Here is a 20,674-nt window from a genome sequence, read left to right as displayed (position 1 = left end):
ACCTAGTTCAGTGGATGCCCAGCACTTCCAATTGTTTGGCTTCTGTGGCAGCCCCCAGGGGTAGTACTGAGTGTTAATGTACCTACCTACATATTTTATGTTTATCACAGTGAGCTGGACCCAACTAGAGGAATGTACTGCCTTTGAGTCACAAATCTCTCTCACCAGACTACACAACCCAAAGCCAAACTAGGGTATGTTTTCCTTTCTTTTTTTTTTTTTTCATGAAATGTATTGGGGTGACATTGATTACTAAAATTATATAGGTTTCAAGTGTACAAGCAGCTGCAATCATTTCATCTGCAGTATAATTTAAACTGCCTGTTAGGAAACAAATTGCTGTTGCATCACTCTGTTCAATTTTCTCCTGACCATCAATCCAGAATGCAAGAAACACACCCAGAATTCAGGAATTTCCACCACCATTATCAGGACAAGCAGTGCTGAAGAGAATTTGCTACCTATGCTCTGTGAACAAATAGTTTATTCATGGAGGCTGCTTGATTGGAAGTCCTGAGCTACAAGTTAGAGAGTCAGCCTTTTTTTATAAGGTATAAAAATATTTTGACCAGGCAGTCATATTTTACCATTTTCCAAGTAGAGTCATTTTTTCTCTCTGCCCTTGCCATGATGTGACATTTAATTATGGATTCCCCAGAAACCTTTCCCTGAGGTCTTTTACATCAGAAGTACCTTTTCTGGGAGGACTCCAGGGGTGTTTTTCATCATGACAGCAGCTCCCTGTGGCTTAGCTTGCTATTAAATCCTGAGTTAATATAAGCAAACTCCTTCCATTGACAAGATAAACAATGTTTCCCTTTGTTTTCCAGAAGATCTACTAGGCTGGTTGTCAGAGCGGGGACCTTTAGGAGGTAGCCTTTTGTATGGGTTAAAATCTTCACAGATACATGTGCTTTCCATCTGACCAGCGTCAATTACAGCACATCCTCAATCAAAGTTTGCAGTGTCTCTTCATCGCCTACCAAGTACAGGCTAAACCCTAGAAAATGGCCTTGTTCATCAAATGTGATTTCATTTTGTGGGAAGAGGATTTGAGAGTAGATAGACAAATGATGATAGATATAGATAGATAGATGATAGATGGATAGATAGATAGATAGATAGATGATAAATAGATAGATAATGGTAGGTGATAGGTACATCTAAATCTATAAAAATGTTTTCTTACCTCAAAATGGGGGCAGGGAGACCTTCTTTCTGGGACACCTAGACCCAGACTAAAAATGTTTTCTTCTAATTATAACCTGGTAGGATTGGCATGATTTTTGGTGTTTTATGTATTTCTTTAGCCATGCCACTAATGTACAGGCATGTTAAAAATACCAAATACTTTTAATTTGTAACTCATCATTTTTCCTCATGTTTCCTATTTGCCTTTATCATTCAGCCTGGTTTTATCAATGTTTTGCACTGTAAAAGTGAGAATACTCCTAAACAAAACATCAGAAAATTATATCTAGGAACATATAAAGAGGATCATTCACCATGGCCAAGTTGGATTTGTCCCAAGAATTTGAGGTTGGTTTTATAGTCAATTAATAAAATACACCACACCACCAGCATAAAAGACAAAAAATCACATGATTACTTTAATACATGTAGGAAAAATATTTGAAAAATCCTTCTATACCTCTTCATGATAAAAAACAAACAAACAAACAACAACAACACAATACTAAATAAACTAGAAACAGAAAGGAGCTTCCTTAACCTGACACAGGGCATCTACAAAACACCCAGAGCTCATGTCACCATTTTAATTGTTAAATACTGAATGCTTTCCTCATGAGACCAAGCATGTCTACTCTTGGTATTTCTATCCAACACTAGAATGGAGGTTTTTGCCATGGCAATTAGGCAAGATATTAAAATAAAAGATCCCATTTTAGAAAAGAAATAAAACTATATATAAATTCAGATGCTATCAATTTATCTGAAATTCTAAGGAATACATTGAAAAACTATTGGTACTAATAATGAGTTCTGAAATATTGAGGTTTAAAACATAAATATAAAAAATAAATTGTATTTCTGTATATTAACAGTGAATAATCACAAAATGATTAAGAAAACAATTCCTTAGTAATAGCATCAAAATAATTATAAAATATTTGGAATAAGTTTAAACAAAATAAGTGTAAAATGAACAATCTGAAAAATACAAAGCAGTGTTGAAATAACTTAAAGAAGACTTAAGTAAAAGAAAAGGCCTCCCACATTCATGGGTCAAAATACTTAATATTGGTAGGTTGGCAGTAATCTCCAAATTTATTTATAGATTCAATATAATTCCTCTCAAAATCCCAGGTGAATGATTAGTATAAATTGACAAACTGGTTTCAAAATTCATATGGGAATTAAACTGATCCAGAAAGACCAAAATAATATTGAAAAACAAAAAAACAAAAAACAAAGTTGGAGGACTCACAAATCACAGTTTCAAACTAACTGCCAAGCAAGATTGTGTGGTACTGGCATAAAAATAGAAATATAGTTCAATCCACAGTATATGTACAAATGGCCAAAGGTTGTTCAACATCATTAGTCATCAACGAATGGCAGATCAAAACCACAATGAGATACTACTTCACATCTATTAAAATTGCTATAATCAAAATGACAGATTAAATAATAAAGGTCGTGAGGATAAAGAGTAATTTCAACCCTCACACACTAATGATGGGAATGTAAAAATGGTACATCCACATTGGAAAACAATCTGTCAGTATCTGAAAAAGTTATAATGCATAGTTTTCATATAACTGAGCAAGTTCACTCTTAGGTATATACCTAAGAGAAATGAAAACATATATTTCATGCAAAATCTTGCACACAAATATTCAAGGCAGCATTATATACAATAGCCAAAATGTAAAAAAAATAAAAATAAAACAAATATCCATCAATACACAGAAAAATAAAACTCAGTATATCCATACAATGTAATGTTCTCAGTCAATAAAAAATAATTAAACACTAATACACGCTACAATATGGATGAATTCTGAAAAGATTATGCTAAATGAAAGCTAAGTGATTACATATTGTTTCTTCTCATTTAAGTGAAATGTTCAGAATAGGCAAATTGATAGACACAAAGGAGATTTGTGGTTGCATAGGGCTGGGAAGATTGGGAAAAAAATGGATTAGGTTTCTTTCTGGGGCAATAAAAAAGTTCTAAAATATGATAGTGATGATTGTACAATTCTATGAACATATTAAAAATCACTGATTCATACACTTTAAGTAGATAAATTGTGTGCTATATGAATTATCCTATATAATAAAAGCCTAATATGCTAAGTGTCCAGTCGTCCAGTCATCCATTCAACCAATCAAAGCGCAATATGCTAATGATATGCTAAGGCAACTCAACCGTTCGCTATGATGTGCACTGACTACCAGGGGGCAGATGCTCTGACTGGTAGGTTAGTTACTGTTGGGGTCCGGCCAATTGGAACTGAGTGAGATGGGCTGGACATGCCCTGAAGCCGCCCTGCAGTCCTTCCCTGGCTGGCCAACCTCCCATGTCCCTCCCCGGCCCCAATCATGCACTGGTGAAGTCCCTCGACCTGGCCTGCGCCCTCTCAAAATCCTGGACCCCTCAGGGGATGTCGGAGAACCAGTTTCAGCCCAATACCGCAGGCCAGGCCGAGAGACCCCCATGGTGCACGAATTTGTGCACCAGACCTCTAGTATGTCTATAAATCTGTTACATTTTTTGAGTGAAGCTATTCTATATCAACACTCATGTTCAGAACAGGAAATTATTTTTTGTTGGCTAGTGTGCAAACTCAGCTCACATGAGTCCACACAATTCCTCCAAGCAAACAAAATCTGAATTCCAAACATATTCACAGTAAATTTGGCTTTTATACTTATCATATTATCTAGTAATGCAAACAGTTTTGGGTTAGTAATATGGCTATGATTTGAAAGATTTTTTGTAAAAAGTAACAGCCATTTTAGAGTAGGTAAAATGAAATCCTAAATAGTTTCTCTGATTTACTGCTAAACATTAAAATTTCACATAAGCTTTAAAATGAACTGTTTGCACCAAAATTGTGCATTATTAAACAAGTCTTATACAAATGTTCATAGTGTTAATTTACCAATAATGAGCATTTCCAGACATGTACATAAAGCATGTCAAACTCGCGGCCCGCGGCTTACAACGAATATTTTTGCAGCCACATGCGGCTTACAACAAATATTTTTGAAGCCCAGCCAATATAATGGCATGTAAGAAATGTTTTAATAAAAATTTTGTAACTTAATTTTTACAATATCTTGTTATACATAATCTATAATAATAAAAAGGTAATATGCTAATTAGACCTGATGTATTCCAGACGTCCTTCCTGACAAAGCCGGAGCTGGAGGGAAGCCAGCCCAGGTCCCAAGTGCCTGCGGGCAACCCAAGGGAAGCCAGACCGGGTCCCGGGTGCCTGCTGGCAGCCGGAGGAGGGAAGCTCACGTCCCGGGTGCTGAAGGGAAGCCGGTGCTGGCAGCTGGGGGAAGGAAGGCCTACTCTTGCGTGAATTTTTGTGCATCAGGCCTCTAGTCTATATATACAAAAGCCTAAGCGACCATTTGACCGTTTTTTCAACCATTCGACCAGTAGCTATGATACGCACTAACCACCAAGGGGCAGAACCTCAATGCACAGGCATGGAAACATGGCACAGACTGATGAATCTCAGAAGGAAGGGGGGAAGAGGGGAGGGCGGGAAGAGATTAACCAAAGATCTTATATGCATACTAGAGGCCTGGTGCACAGATTCATGGGCTCTCTCGGCCTGGCCTGCGGGGATCAGGCTGAAACCAGCCCGGTGCACAGATTCGTGCACCGGTGGGATCCCTTGGCCTGGCTTGCACCAGGCTGAATCTGTGCACCGGGCCTCCAACATCCTCCAAGGGTTCCCAGATTGTGAGAGGGCACAGGCCAGGCTGAGGGTCCCCACCGGTGCACGAATCTATTAACCGGGCCTCTAGTTAATAATAACAAACTACAACATTCGCTAATGACTGATTACTATAATCATGCTGCATTCATTTCCCTTACACACCTTACGTGCAGGTGTACCATTTCTCTCCACTAATACTAGCAGCAAATATATTAGCAGCTGATTGCCACATCATTGGTCTTGGACTAACTTGTTTGGTGTGCGCAACAGGAAATATTTTGCTTTTGGAGAACAAGAAAAATAGGTTTATTTGCTTTATGCTTATTAATTTGTGCAGTTATTCAGTGTCTGGTAAGTCAATATTCAAGAAAAAATATTAATTTTTATTAAAGTGTTTTATTATTTTATGTTAATGATTACTCATTTATTTCAGCCCTTTGTACTCAGCATGTCTCTATCAAAATAAACCTACGTTTCTATGAAAATTGAAGCTTTTGCTTTTTTTGTGGCTCACATAAACTTAAATCTTGTTTATTTGACCTGTGTTAGCCTTTATGTTTGACATGCTTGATGAATATGGAATATACACAAGTGTATTTCTACTTTGAATTCACAATTTTATTGTAGATGAATTAGGTCGAGATTGTAAAGTTATTTTATAGTTTAATAAATAGTTTACTAGCCTCTTTAAATATTTTATAGGTATGTGGATTTCCATGTGAAGGTTCATTTTGGTAACTCTATTAGTTTCTTTCTCACATTGCAATCCTCCTCAATCTCCCAAGCTTCCTTCCTCCAAAGAAGAAGTCTCCATGAGATGTGACCAAGGAAACATTTTTGTTAGGAAATAAAAACAAAAGTGAGAAGGCTTCATCACATCTTGTAATCATGTTCTGGTCCCTTTCTGTGTTTGTATTTCTCCTCCATTCCTTTGATATTGGATCTGCATACTTATATGTAAACCATGTTCCCTGGACATTACACTTCCCAGCACATCATATATAAATATATGCTTTGTCCAAGCTCAGAGATCCCAGTTGCAGGGCTTTGCAGGGAAGGAGGGTGGGGTACAGGACAAATTTCCTCCTTCAACCATAGATATCAATGAGCAATTTCACCTCCTCAAATGAGAAGGAGGAAAAAAAGAAGAAAAAAAGAAAGAATTGAACATAGGTAGAAAGCATTCCCTTTTTCATGAATTATGTTAAGTAGCCAATATAAAGCCTACAAATGAACTCAGCTGAATCGTTTTTATTCCATTCCCACAATCCCATTGTCTCTAATGTAAAACATCCACTTCCTTCAGCCTGTGCTTATCTTCCAAACATGAAATCTTCTACCTTTTCTGTGCTACCATCTGCTTGTGTTTGCCTGGGGAAGAAGTTCCTAAGAGCTACTCCAAAGACCAAAATCACCCTAAGGGAGATATGGGTCTAGAAAAATAAAATATATTTTTATAATGTGTTTGAAAGACACACAATACAGGAAAGAATTTTGAAATGCCACCTGCAATTGGAAAAATAATATTTAGATGTAAAAGGTATTTTTAAAAAATCATGTGGACGTCACCAATCCCATGTGCAGTATGAGTCAACTTTGGCCCTGAGAGTGACAAGCCTAACTGAATTGTCAATCTTTAATGTTATTTCAAGACCCTAGAGCAGAAAATTATTATACAGCCTCCTGTGTAAAAGGAATAACAAAAATAGCAAAAGCAAATTTCATCCCCAAAGGGACTCTGCTCCTCTCAAAACTGATCTCTATGCAGATTGGAGACAAAAAGAGTTGGCCTGGTGTGCAAGGAATCAGCTAGCTGACAAGCTTTCTATGCTGCTGAAGAATGAAAAGTGAAATGTAATTTATGAACTGGTAAAAAAAAAACTTTAGTCCTTCTTATAAACTGATATAAGTGGCCTTTTCCCTAATCCTTTCAGCTTGATTTGCTGCCATCTAGGGCGTGAGATGGATTGGCTTCCTTAGCATTTTACCTCCCTTGTCTGCAGTTCTGCAATAAGTTCAAGTAGCCATTGAGGAACTGGAAAAGGAGAAATTTGTTTCACCACTTCTGATGTGCAAGAGCCATAGAGAGAAAAGACATGAAAATAAGCCCCCATGTATAAAACAATAATAAAATATTCACTCCCTGGACTCAAGAGTGTTAGAATGTTGGCTCTCATTTATTTAATTTTTTCAAAGCAGTTGGAGTTCAAATGAATCATCTTTATATTTTTAATTTTATGTTCCCTTATAATCATTAAAAACATAAAAATTGAAATAGTAATATGAGATGCAAACCAATGGAGCTCACACAGGCGAAGTGAAATTCATACCCTTCATCAGAGACCTATCATACCCTTATCTGTCTGGTCTGATTTATAACTGATAAATAGTGTCAGAAAATGATGTGATGCCATGGTAATTGTACATAAGAAGGTCTGTACATAATCTAAGGGAAGGTCCACTGTTTTTTCCCCCCACTTTCCTCCACCATTGCTGATATCAATTGCTCTCACCATTTTAAATCAGAGTTCAGCAGGAAACCATTACAATAATTGGTTGAATTTTTTACGGGGGGGGGGGTGATTTATTTAGATTGCTTACTAAAATGAACTAGCTATTCACATAATTTAATTATCAATGTATTTCACAATGAATGGAGAAACAGAACATCTATTACTTTAGAAATATAGCGTAATTATCATCCTGAACTAAAACATCTGAAAATTTGTTAGTTCAAATTAATTAGACCCAAGGACCTTAAAATTATCAATACTACAAAACAAATATTGTTTAATAAAAATAATCATTAACATCCTAACAAATGCAATATGAACTGTTGTCGGATTATTTCTGGAAAAAGAGTAGACATCTAAAACTATTTTTTAGATTTATAATTTAATATTTTAAATGTAATAGTAAAATACACATGATATACTCATGGAAAGAAGTAACACTAGGCAACCAGCCATATAGGGCTCTTTGTTACTTGAGTTCTATGTTCATTCACTAGTTAGTACACCTAAATGAATACACAATCTATCCAAACCCATTGGTTTTTTTTTCTGTCAAATTTGGCTGAATGGCAACTCGTTTCTGGGGAATTCAGTACATAAACACCATCCCTCAGTGTAACAAATGCCAAAAGACATAACTTTGTTACCTTTCAGACAGCATGTATTTTTAAGAACTTAAGAAGTGAAGTCATTGAGAAGAGCTCCACATGCTAACAACCACAGGCAAAAAGAGAGATCAAGCACAGAAGGGTGAACTTGAAAAGTGGAGGCATAAACAAACACCAAGATTTCAAGGTAAAGTTAGGATCTCTCTTGAATCTCTCCTGGGTGATACATGTCCCTGTACGCCTGACTTAGAAACAATATATTACCATTCCTACCACCCAGGTGTTCTGCTTCGGAGAAAAGATTTCATCTGTCCTCCCTGACAGTACACCTGCTGAAAGCCACAGTGAAGAGGAAACAATGATTAGAGGAAGGGGGCAGGGAGGGAGAGAATGGAGAGGAGGTAAGACTATCAGTTCCAGTGAAGAGTCAAAACCCTAATTAAGAATTTCCTCTCTAATGACTCCTTCAAAATAAAAACAAGAGCAACCATTCCTAAAGATTGTGCAAGATTTTTTTTTTTTTAAATCTCTGTTCTAAATGCATTTATAACTCAAGCACCACCTACTGGTTCAGCACTGGATCTTCCTATTCACTCAGCAACAACTCTGATTTGATTTGCTTTCAAATCAGCCAAGAAGACAATTCAATCTTTCAGAGGCAAAAGGCAGGCTATCTATTCAATTAAAAATAACAGACAACCTAAAATTGTGCTAATATTTAAAACAAGGTGCTGAACAACCAACTTTTGGTGTCATATTTAAGTGTACTATTACAGGAATTGAAAGAAAACTTGTTAATACGATGGATATAACCTAGACACATGATGTTGAAATTGGTGTATGTTTCTGTGTTACTCTCATTAGTCACTAGATTACACACATTACTTTGCTAATTATTTTTATTATAAAACTACATTTATGATAATATATGGACCTTTCAGCATCTTAATACAAATAAACTGTGATATGTTTTTACTACACAGACAAAATGAAAATCTAACAACAAAAGACACTATTAAACGAAGAAACTTATAAAAATGATTCCCTCTGATTTAGCTGGTTACCTTTTCCAGTACATCAAGAATCAGAATATTATATTCTTGGAGAATGTGTCTTCGAATTAGGTCACTGGAATCAATTTTGCATTTGTTTTTTTAAAAAGGTCATTTTTAGCCTCTTTCATTTCACAGAAAACTAAAGTAAAATAAAAATAATTGTTTTCACATAACTACTCAAAAAATACAGTTGGTTACTTCGTCAATCAAAATGCACCTCCCCAAAGTGTGTCTGTTAAATTTTTTCTAATTTGTTAAAAAGCAGCACTTCCAGGCATGGCCTCAAAGCCTAACTGGTAGCAGCATCTTAGGGCTACATTAACTGTGTATCCTAGGCAACCAAGTAATGGCTAAAGCACCACAGTGTTTGTTTAAAACGTGATGTGGAAAGCAATCAGAGGAGCTTCAATTCCGGGCAAATTCCTTTTCAATGTAAGCCTCACACTGTATTAGAGTGGTGCTATTGGCACCATTATAATTAAGATTGTGTCACCATATTTATTATTCTCAAGGATTTGTGACTGAGCTGTAAAAAATTAGTCATAGTAATTAAAAGATGGAAAACATCTAGTTAAGCTAAGATGTCCTACTGGGGCTTTTAGGATCCTAGAGAAGTGGATTAAGCAATTTAAATGATAGAAAATATGTTACCTTAAGTAGCATAAAATACTATCCCAAGCACTGATAAATTGAAGGTGTCCATAAGAATAAATGTAAATATAGATTTAGTCTATACGTCTTTTAATAAAAATATACACCCGCTATTATAAAACTATAATGATTATTCTTTATGATTTTTATTAAGCTAATTCCTCCGTGATTTTATCTTTTGATGAGTCTTGGCAAAGAGCAGCATGTTCATTTTAAAAAAATTATTTTTCACTTTTTGATTACTTCAAGTAATGTCATGAGGCCAAAATCTAAATACATGTCACGTTCATGTTTATATGCCCACATAAATTATAGAAGTAATATTTTGTTCTTGATGCATTTTTTAAAACAAGTTTATGTTGTTCTTCTATTAGTTTCCTTAAGTAGGAAATTTCTTTTCATCTGCTGTTTTTCAGATTGAAGAACTTGATTTTTTTTAACAGAGAAATAAGCCATAATAAGAGTAAGAGAGAAATGGTAGCTAACCTCTACTAAGAGCCTGCTGTAATAATTATGCAATGTTATGTATAACATATTTACTTCTTTTAATCTTCTCAAAATAAGTGGAGATATTATTGTTCCCATCTCACAGTGAAAAATTCATAATTCCAATAGGACCCAGAATACGAAGTCCATGAATTTTTTTATTCCTCTTGTGCATCTTAGAAGTAAAAATGTTATATCAAACATAGTCCAGCCTACATTTAAATGAATTTAAAACATTAGAAACAAACTTAGAAAGTAACTCTACTTTTCTTTTGATTCTCCAGCGTTCACTGCCAACTCTCATTGTCATAATTAATTAACAAATGTATAAAACTCATCAGAACTATAAACTCATCAAGAATAAAATGAAACTAAGAATTGAAAAAATAAACCCATTTCTTCTTAAAGCTGTCTAATATTAACACAATTGAAATAATGCATACATCACTGAATCCTTGCAGAGAAAAAGAGAAATAATCATTGTCTTCTTTTTTATTTTGCCCTATTTTTTTCTTTATTGATTAAAGTATTACATGTGTCCTTATTCCCCATTGCCCCCCACCCCACTTCCATTCATGCCCTCACCCCCCTGGTGTCTGCATCCATTGGTTATGCGCATGCATACAAGTCCTTTGGTTGATCTCTCCACCTTACCCCCACCCTCGCCTACCTTCCCTCGGAGGTTTGAGCATCTGATCCATACTTCTCTGTCTCAGGATCTGTTTTTGTTCATCAGTTTATGTTGTTCATTATAACCCACAAATGAGTGAGATCGTGTGATATTTATCTTTCTCTGACTGATTTATTTCGCTTAGCATAATGCTCTCCAGTTCCATCCATGCTGTTGCAAATGGTAGAAATGCCTTCCTTTTCACAGCAGCATAGTATTTCATTGTGTAGATGTACCACAGTTTTCTAATCCACTCATCTGCTGATGGGCACTTGGGCTGTTTCCAAATCTTAGCTATTGTAAATTGTCTTCTGAGACTCAATGTGGTAAACACTGAAATGGAAACAGTCACAGGTTATATGGTAAAATTACTCTGCAGAGCTGCTCCAAAAGAAAGAACTTGCTGGCCAAGGATCTCTCAAGATAGCTATCACAGCTTCTTAGAAGCCTTTTCCAAATGTATACATATTTGGAAAAGGCTTCTAAGAAGCTATGATATGTTAAAATTCTTTAAATTTAAAACACAATTGTTTGGTTATTTTCAAAGATAATATATTACAACATCAATGACGAGAGAGTGTCATTGATTGGCTGCCTCCTGCATACCCTCTACTGGGGATCGAACCTGCAACCTGGGCATATTCCCTGACCATGAATGGAACATGATCTCCGTTCATAGGTCGATGCTCAACCATTGAGCAACACTTGCGAGGCTACCTTTATATTTTTAAAAATCCTTCAAATAAATCATGTATTTTGTTTTTATATTTAAATATTTGAGAAACAATTGAGTATATATATTTGGTTTCTCCCATCTTTTCCACTTGCAGAATGTTGAGCAAAGAAAAAATAAGAAAGATATGAGTAAGTCAATGCTTCCATTTTAAAAGGAGAAGGCAAGGAAAAAAATCAAGGTATTAGACAGGTGCTGTCTGATAAATGGCCATTAGTCACATGTGGCTATTGAATACATGATATGTAGTTAGTCCAAATTGAGATATATTGTATGTGTAAAATACCCATCGAATTTCAATGCTTAATACACACACACACATACAAATAGAAATTTAAAATGTCATTAATAATTTTTATGTTACTTAGTGTAATAATAATATTTGGAAATACTGGGTTAAATAAAATTTACTTTTAACATTTACTTCACCCATTTTTTTTTTACATTTTTTCACATGGTTGCTAGAACATTTTAAATTGCACATGTGGCTTAAATTTCTAGCTCACATTTTATTTTTTTGGAACAGTGAGTGCTGTGTTAGACAATCAAAGCATGTCACATTGCAGTTTAAATCTTAAGTCATTGATATTATCTACCAAATGCTTTATAAAACAAATTTTTTGTCCTGTTTTATTTATATCCTAACTAGTGGCCCGGTGCACGGATTCATGCACATTGAAAGGAAATTAATTAGCAGAAATATTGTAATATCGCTATTTGCCCTTTCTCTGTAATAGAAGTGTCAACCAAATTCATGATCAACAATGACAGATTGAAACACATGCATGCGATTAGCACCAGTGAGAGCTTTATGTGCATCATGCATGCGCAAGTCAATGTTTATTTTTAAATTGCCAGTGTGTGTCATATGTACCGCCTGGTCGGTTGGATGGTCATAAGTACATATGTTTAGTCACTTAGCCTTATATATATACTAGAGGCCCGTTGCACAAAGAGATTTCGTGCAATAGGCCTTCCTTCCCTTGGCTTCCAGCACAGGTTTTCCTCTGCCACCCAGGACCCAGGCCTTCGCTCCAGCCAGAGTCTGCCTTCTTCGTCTTTGCTGCAGACTCAGGCCGGAGTCTGCCTTCTTCGTCTTAGCTGCAGACTCTGGCTGGAGTCTGCCATCTTCGTCTTCGCTGCTTTGCTGCAGACTCCAGCTGGAGTCTGCCATCTTCGTCTTTGCTGCAGACTCCGGCTGGAGTCTGCCATCTTCATCTTTGCTGCTTCGCTGCAGACTCCAGCTGGAGTCTGCCATCTTCATCTTTGCTGCAGACTCCAGCTGGAGTCTGCCATCTTCGTCTTCGCTGCAGCACTCCAGTCCTGTAGATCCCTTCACCCCCTGCCCTCCCTCTCATAGCAGGCGTCCTGCCCTGCCTGGCCACTCCGTGTCTGGAGCAGCTGGGAGGCTGCCATCTTTGACCTTCTAATTTGCATACTCATTCTGATTGGTTGTGGGCAAAGCGGAGGTACGGTCAATTTACACGTTTGTCTATTATTAGGTAAGATAGACTAGAGGTCTGGTGCACGAAATTTGAGCATGGGAGGGGGTGGCTCCCTCAGCCCAGCCTTAACCTTCTTGCAATCTGGGACCCTTCGGGGATGTCCGACTGCTTGTTTAGGCCCAATCCAATGGACATCCCTCTCGCAATCTGGGACTGCTGGCTCCTAACCGCTTGCCTGCCTGCCTGATTTTGCCCCTAAAACTGAAGCTTCTTTTTTTTATTTTTAATATTTATATTTCTTCTTTATTTTTTATTTTAAAATTCAAGCTTCTTGAGAACATGAGGCATTTAATATTATTTCATAGTCCTTACAGAGAGCTAAACATGGTAAACAGCAAATAATACTTATGGGCTTCTATACAAACACTTTTCAACCAATAATGTTTTAATAGGCAGTCTCCAAAAACTTGAACTGGAAAACCTAAAAGTAGAGTGCTCAGATTTCAGGCTTCAGGTACTATTAGCAGGATTTCTATCCCAATTAAGCTCTCAACAGTCTGGACAAACTGCCTTCACTATCTCCAAAGGTTTTTTTTTGTTTGTTTGTTTTTGTGATTCCAAAATAGAGATTTATTTATTAAGAATTATTTAGTGTTCGCATAAAAATTACCAATTGTTCCTCATTGGGTTTTTAACACACATGAATTCTTTGGGGGTCCCTCTATTCACCCCAACACTTTCAAAATATAGCTCTTGTTAGTGCCAGGAGGGACAGTTAAATCAGTGAGGTGTTTCTTTGGGTCTCGGCATCAGGAGGGCTTGTGGTCTCCCCTCTGAGAGAACACACATGATACGTAGTTTCTTAGATGGGGTAGGTTATCCCTGGAGAAAATACTTATGCAGAAAAATGCAAATTCAGTCATCTGTGGTCAGTTACACTTACCTAATAGCTTTAAAATAAAGTCCTCTTGGTCAAGGTCATCAAAGTCTTGCTGGTTGTTTTCAACTATAAAAAACTGTCTGGAAAAAGACAGTAGGAAAGAGCAGGGTCTATACTGACATCGCCGTGACACTGGGCTGTGCAACCACAGGAGAGCACACAGCAGTCTGCTTTAAAAAAAAACAACCTGTATAATTTCAAATCAGACTCCTCATGGTCCTCACTCGACTCAAAACATCACTGCACCAGATCCTCATTTTTAAAATGAGGTATATGCACCACGTGGGGGTTGGGGCCAGAAAACCCTAGGACTTGATTTATTAGCAACATTAAGTGATTTTTATCACACTAAAATGAAGGCAGTCGGTCTGAGCTGCCGTGAAATTAAAGGTGATTCAGAAGACGGGTGGTTATGTATTGCTCTGTTAGGATAGACCTCAAAAATGACTTTTCAGAAACCAGGGCTGTCCCCTGCAACCCCAACCAGACTCTGGGCCGCTCTGGGGGACACAGGCCAAGGCGGCCTGCCAGCTTGCTTCGCGGTGATTCTGGCTTGTCTGTTTCTGGGAGTGCCGGCCACTGGGCACGCCTACACCTTATAGTTGAGCTCCGTGTTCATCTTGGTGTACATCTCGTAGAGTATGTCTGTGGTGGCCGTTGGTGAACAGGAACAGGCGGACCTTCTCCAGGCACTCCTCCTCTCTCATGTTCTGGCCCCTGGAGAGTGCTTTCAGGAAGTCGGACTTGTAGGGCGTGGCATACAGCACTGCCTGGAAGATCTTCTGCACGACCCAGCCGTGGTACTTCTTGAGTGCCATCTTGTAGGCCTTGGTGGCGTTGACGTGGATGAGGTTGGGGTGGCTCTCATCCCACTCTCTGTTGCAGATCCTCTGCAGGAAGACCTAGATGAAGCGGAGGCCCCTTTTCAGCCGCATCAGCGCCAGCGTGGACCCCACATTAGGCCACTCTGCTCCATACATTTCCTTCTCCACCTCCAGGATGTTCTGCAGAGTTTGGAACTTGGCCGGGTCGGTGTTGTACACAGCTTTGATTTTCGTGATGTTACCACTTATGTCTGCCTTGATGGGCGTAAACCCTGGGGACCCAAGGCAATCGAAGAAGGGCAGCAGGTGGGACCCTGCCTCCAGGTAGGGCCCGGTCTCGATCTGCTTATCTGTGGGCAGCGGCTTCAGCAGGTGCTTGGCCAGCGGAGCCATTTCAGGGTCGAGGCCAGTGGTGATGCCATTTTCTAACTGGATCTTCCTCTTCCTTCCCCAACGCACTCCAAACCTACTCCAGACTGACCACTCAGCCTGCCATCAGAACCATGTTCTGCCCATTCAGCAGTCCCCATTTCCACCCTACTGCCGTCACCAATTATTGGAGCCTGAGAGCCGGGAAGAGGCACCAAGATGTCTGCCTTCCACCCACTCGCCAGTCCCCGCCTCGCTACTCACGCTGGTTCCCCCGTTAGCCATCCCCTGATCAATCGGAGCCTGCAGGCCGGGAGGGACGTACCAAGCTGTCTGCCTTCCACCTGCCACCAATTGATCAGAGCCTGAGGGCCGGGGGGAGGGACCAAGAGGTCCGCCTTCCACCTGCTCACTAGTCTCCACTGCGCCACTCACTGCGGTTCCTCCGTTAACCATCCCCTGATCAATCAGAGCCTGAGGGCTCGGGGTGGGGGGGGGGGTGGTGTGTGAATGGACCAAGAGGTGCTCAATGCACCTCTTGACGATCGGTCGTTTGGTCGTCACGGTTGTCACATAGAACTAATAAAGTTATCTCCTATGCATACATAAGCATATATACATATTTTACTCTCCTATTCAATGTTATATTATTAATATCTAGAATAGCATCTTGCTAATAACAGGTGCTCAGTCTATAACCGTTGACTGTATTTTGAACCAATGTATTTTTCCAGCACTAAACACAATTCAGAATAGGAGAATCTGCTTCCCAGCCCTTTCAGAAATTCTAAGTCCCATAAATGAAATGTTTGAAACAAAGTGGCATGTAAATGAAAAATAGAAATTATGAAGCTTTTATAATAATATGAAAATTTGCTAATTTATGAGTTCAACAGTGTATTAACTTATAATGTGAGCAACCTTGAAAATTTAAAATGCATTCAACCTTTAATATAAGCTAGCATGGTTTTAAAATATTTTTGAAGCTTTCTATTCACTGTTGGTGATACCTCTCCTTCAAAAAAAAGTTCACTTGCCAGTGAGCATCTTCTATAAACAACAATAACTCAGATTTGCATTTCATCAAAAGCATTATGATAAATTAAGAGAATCATTAGAAAGTTTAAATATTTAAATATTTTACATATTGCTTCAGGGTGACTTCAAGTTTATGGGGTGCGTATATTTAAAACCACCCACACAGTTTATGTCATGGGTAAAATAAAATTTTAAAGGTTATAAAAATCTTTAGATGCAAAGCTTAAATAATTGGGAGAGATGGAAACAGAATGAAGTTCTTGCAAGCCCCACCAGCTCAGAGGTCCACAGAGGCCCAAGAAGTCTAAATGCAGGAGACAGAGGTCTTGTCTGAGGCAGAAACCCTTGACCCACTGCTGAATCTAATTGTCAACAGCAACAAAAAATGTTTTTCAGAGGCCCTTAAAGCTTAAGATGCATTTGCTAGGAGTTTATGAGGAGCATATAGAGGAAAAGACTTAATTTGCTCAGTGGGTCTGGAACCCCACATATATATATATATATATATATATATATATATATATATATATATATATTTCTATCTCTCTCTCCTTTCCTCTCTGAAATCTATATATATATTATATATTTAATATATATACATATATATTATATAAAACTTTATATATAATATATATATAAAACTTTAATATGCAAATAGACCAAATGGCAGAACATCGGAACAACTAGTTGCTATGACATGCACTGACCACCAGGGGGCATGGCAGGCATCGGCTACAGCGGGATGGTGGAGCAGGTGAGTGGGGCACCAGACCAAGGCAGGTCGCCAATCACTGTCATCGGGGTGAGCCTCTGGTGGTCACTGAAAATTCTTTGCTTCTGCACACTGCGGTCCCGCCCAATGCTTGCACCTGCTGCTGGTGCCGGCCCTACTCACACCGGCTGCTGGCACCTGGTGCCAGCCCCGTTCACTCAGCACCTTCAGTGGGTGTGAGCGTTGGCTGCCAGCCCCAATCACCCCTCAGGGCTTCTCCACCTCCCCCTGCTCCTGAGGAGCGATCAGGGCAGCAGCTGATGGTACCAGTCCAGCTTGTACCCACTGCTGGCTCCAGCTCCAATTGCTCTGCGCCACCAGTGGGTGCGAGCGGGACCAGAGCTGTTAGCATGTGGGAGCAGTGGCAGCAGGAACTGGGCTGCTGGCAGACAGGGGACCAGGGGCCGTGGCGGGCGGGGCTGAGCAGGGGCGTGGAGGATGGGCTGAGACCTGCCCCTGTCCCCACTGCAGCCTTGCACCCACAGGTCCTTTTAAGGTGAACAAATTCGTGCACTGAACCCCTAAGCCTAATATGCAAATTTTCCCCTCGACTGGGAGTTTGACCACTTGCTATGATGTGCGCTGACCACCAGGGGGTGGCGAGGAACATGGCGGGCTTCGGCAACACTCTGAGACCTCTCGCTGGCTACCTGGGGGAAGGGGTGATGGGGATGGAGGTGTGGTGGGAATGCGGGGTGTCCGCCAAGCTCGCTATCACTCCCCCTGCTACCCTCCCTTGGGATGCAACGACTCACCATGGGTTCACGCAGGAGCCAGTCTGCCAGGCCAGCCAAGAGAGAGCGCGCTGCCTGCCTAGCTTCCATGCAGCACTGCTGGGAATCCCAGAGGCCCACACTGCACCCTGGCCCACAGCATTTGGCCGCGCTCACTGCATCTCCGTGTGAGGACTCAGGCACCGTGACTCATGTAGAGAAGGGGTGTGCAGAGGCCCGGGGACCCAGGTGCTGCCCAAGGCCCAGAGGTCAGCTGGGATCTGCCCTTCCACACAAGACACTCACACTTCGATCACAGGCCAGACCTAGGGACTGCACCCATGCACGATTTTGTGCACCAGGCCTCTAGTCAATGATAAGAGAGAATCATTGATCGACCACCTCCTGCATGCCTCCTACTGGGGATGGAGCCTGCAACTTGGACTTGTGCCCTGACCAGGAATCGAACTGTGACCTCCTGGTTAATAGGTTGATGAACTTGCTCCATAATTTCTACCAGGTTGTCCTCAGGCAAAAATCCTTCAAAGCTTGGGTTTCCTTATCTAAAAGGTATATTATAATTGTCCCCCTAACACAGATTTTTGTGAACTCATTTGAATGAAGCTCTAAGTACAGTATCTGTAACAAATACCACAGACTTGGTGTCATGACTCAAGAGTGTTTAGTGCTGGAGACCTAAGGTCTGAAATCCAGCTGCTGCAGGGCCATGCTCCCTTTGAAGGGTCTAGCAAAGAATCCTCCCTTGCCTCTTCCTGGCTCCTGGTGGCTCTCATAACACACAGTGTTGCTTCACTTGTAGCTGACTCACTTTAAAGTCTGTCTCTGCCTTCACATGGCATTCTTCCCCACATGTTATCTCTGTCCTTCAAGGACACCAGTCACTGGATAGAGGGCCCACCCTAATGCAGCCTAACTCATCTTCTCTAAATACATCTACAAAGACCCTATTTTCAAATAAGGCTATATTTGATGTTTTTGGTGGACATAAATTTTGGATGGGCACTATTCAACCCATTATATATATTTAACTAATTCTAAGGTTCGCATGGCTTTAAGTAAAATAAGAGAAAGGTAAAAAAACAAAACAAAAAAAAAAACAATAGAGTATAAAAGCCACTCTTATATACTGTCTTCTTATACATACATGCAATGTCTAATTTGAACTGCAGTGCAAAAATATTCCTATTTAATTTCCAAAATTAGACTTTAAGAGATTTTTCTACTAAAGATTTCTGTTGGCTTGTGTGTTTTTTAGGTTTTACATAGACTAGCCATATCTCATCAATCTGTCACTTACCTCCTGTCACTAAGTTTAGCCTTTTTTCTCTACATCTCTCATATCCATTTTTCCTTCTTACTTCTACCAAAATTTAACACCTCACACCAACATGGATATAATCACTGTCAAAACAATACCTGCCTCAAGACTTCCGAATCATGATATAAACCACTACAGGTTAATTTCCCAACTTTTTATTCACCTTTTCACATAATCACTAAACCATCAATGATGGCTCCCCATTTCTTTGAGGTAGAATCTAAGCTCCACAAACCAGATGAAAACACTTTTATGTTCCTACCTGACTCACCCAAATATACTTTCTTTTACAACTAAATGGAAAAAAATCTCATCTCCAGGAAGTCTGAGTTTATTGTGTCTGATGTCCTCCTTCACTTCTTGATTGCAAGAGAAAGTAATTACAGAAATCCCTTCTTGGCCACATAAAAAAATGTCCAGAAATATTCTGCCTTCATCTCTAAAGGAACTTTTAACTAATATTCCAAGGTTGAAAGGATTTGTAAATGTACAGTATGCATTCTCTGAAAGATAAAGATGTTAAATACATATTTGTTGTGGATGGGGCCCCACAGCACATGCAAGGTATTGATCCTCTTTTGGAGACAAAGAAGTGAAAGTGAGTCAGGCAAAATCTCTCAGATGAAAGGTTAGAAATTAGCTTTTGCCAAAGTGAATTTCAATTAAAAGAAGAATATTCATTTGGAAATATCCAGCAGATGGTGAAAGGAAAGCCTGGACTGTGTCAATATCATTTCTAGGAGATCAGTTAAGATGCTAAAAGGGCAAAATACTCTAGCATTTGAATAGATCAGTCACAAGCACACATGGAAGATATGGGTGGGACTTAATTATTTCAATGAGTAGTATTAGAAGATGTGTTTGATGAAAGTTTTTCTATTTTTTTAAATATTTGGGGAAAAGGTATTCATCTGCAAAGAAAAATATATCTGTCCTGGAAAGTCAGCTCTGTGCAATACATAAGATTTCTGTGAATGGGCATTTAAGCTTGCCATTTGACCACTGACATGATCCCATGATACATTTATGGTACCCAGATTTTTCTATGCCCTAATCAGCACTCCTGTTGTTTTCACTGTTGCTTTCTCTTTTCAGACATAGATGTGGGTTTTCTGGGAGTTAAGGAACCATAAAAAGTCAAACAGCCCTGACCATTGCAGCTTGGTTGTTTGGAGCATCATCCTGTACACCGGGAGGTGGCAGATTCAATTCCTGATCAGGGTACATAACCAGGTTCTGGGTTTGATCCCCCATAGGGTGTGTGCAGGAGGCAACAAACTGATGTCCTCTCTCACATTGCTGTTTTTCTCTCTCATTTCTCTCAATTTCCTTTTCTCTCTCTGAAACTCAATATAAAATATTAAAAATCAAAAAAATCCTAATTCTGTTTTCAACAAAGAGATAATGAGTAGAAAAGTTATGCTTAAAGTTTCTTTGTCTTTCTCTCCCTCTCTTTCTCACCTTCTTTTACTCCCCTGATAAACCACCAGAAACTTCTGATCTTCTTCTTCTTTTTTTTTTTAATAAGAAAATAGAAAGTGAGCTGCTTCTGAAGCAAGGGACATAACTTTTATTATCCCTATTCCCTGT

General features: G+C 39.2%; 1 protein-coding gene and 1 pseudogene across 5 annotated transcripts in view; both read right to left on the bottom strand.

Annotated features, from left to right (window-relative positions):
• NLGN1 (neuroligin 1) overlaps positions 1–20,674 on the bottom strand; it is a gene marked incomplete at both ends in the record, with an annotated part of 670,466 nt that overhangs the window by 534,705 nt on the left and 115,087 nt on the right. The gene's annotated exons all lie outside the window — the stretch shown is intronic.
• Positions 14,619–15,246, bottom strand: LOC307097015 (glycolipid transfer protein-like; annotated as a pseudogene). Its single transcript has one exon. The product of its transcript is annotated as a glycolipid transfer protein-like (transcript).

The sequence above is a fragment of the Cnephaeus nilssonii genome, assembly GCF_951640355.1.
Source record: "Cnephaeus nilssonii genome assembly, chromosome: 3".
NCBI classification, from domain to species: Eukaryota; Metazoa; Chordata; class Mammalia; order Chiroptera; family Vespertilionidae; genus Cnephaeus; species Cnephaeus nilssonii.
Note: the sequence above shows the minus strand (reverse complement) of the source record. Positions and strands in the feature narration are given on the sequence as shown.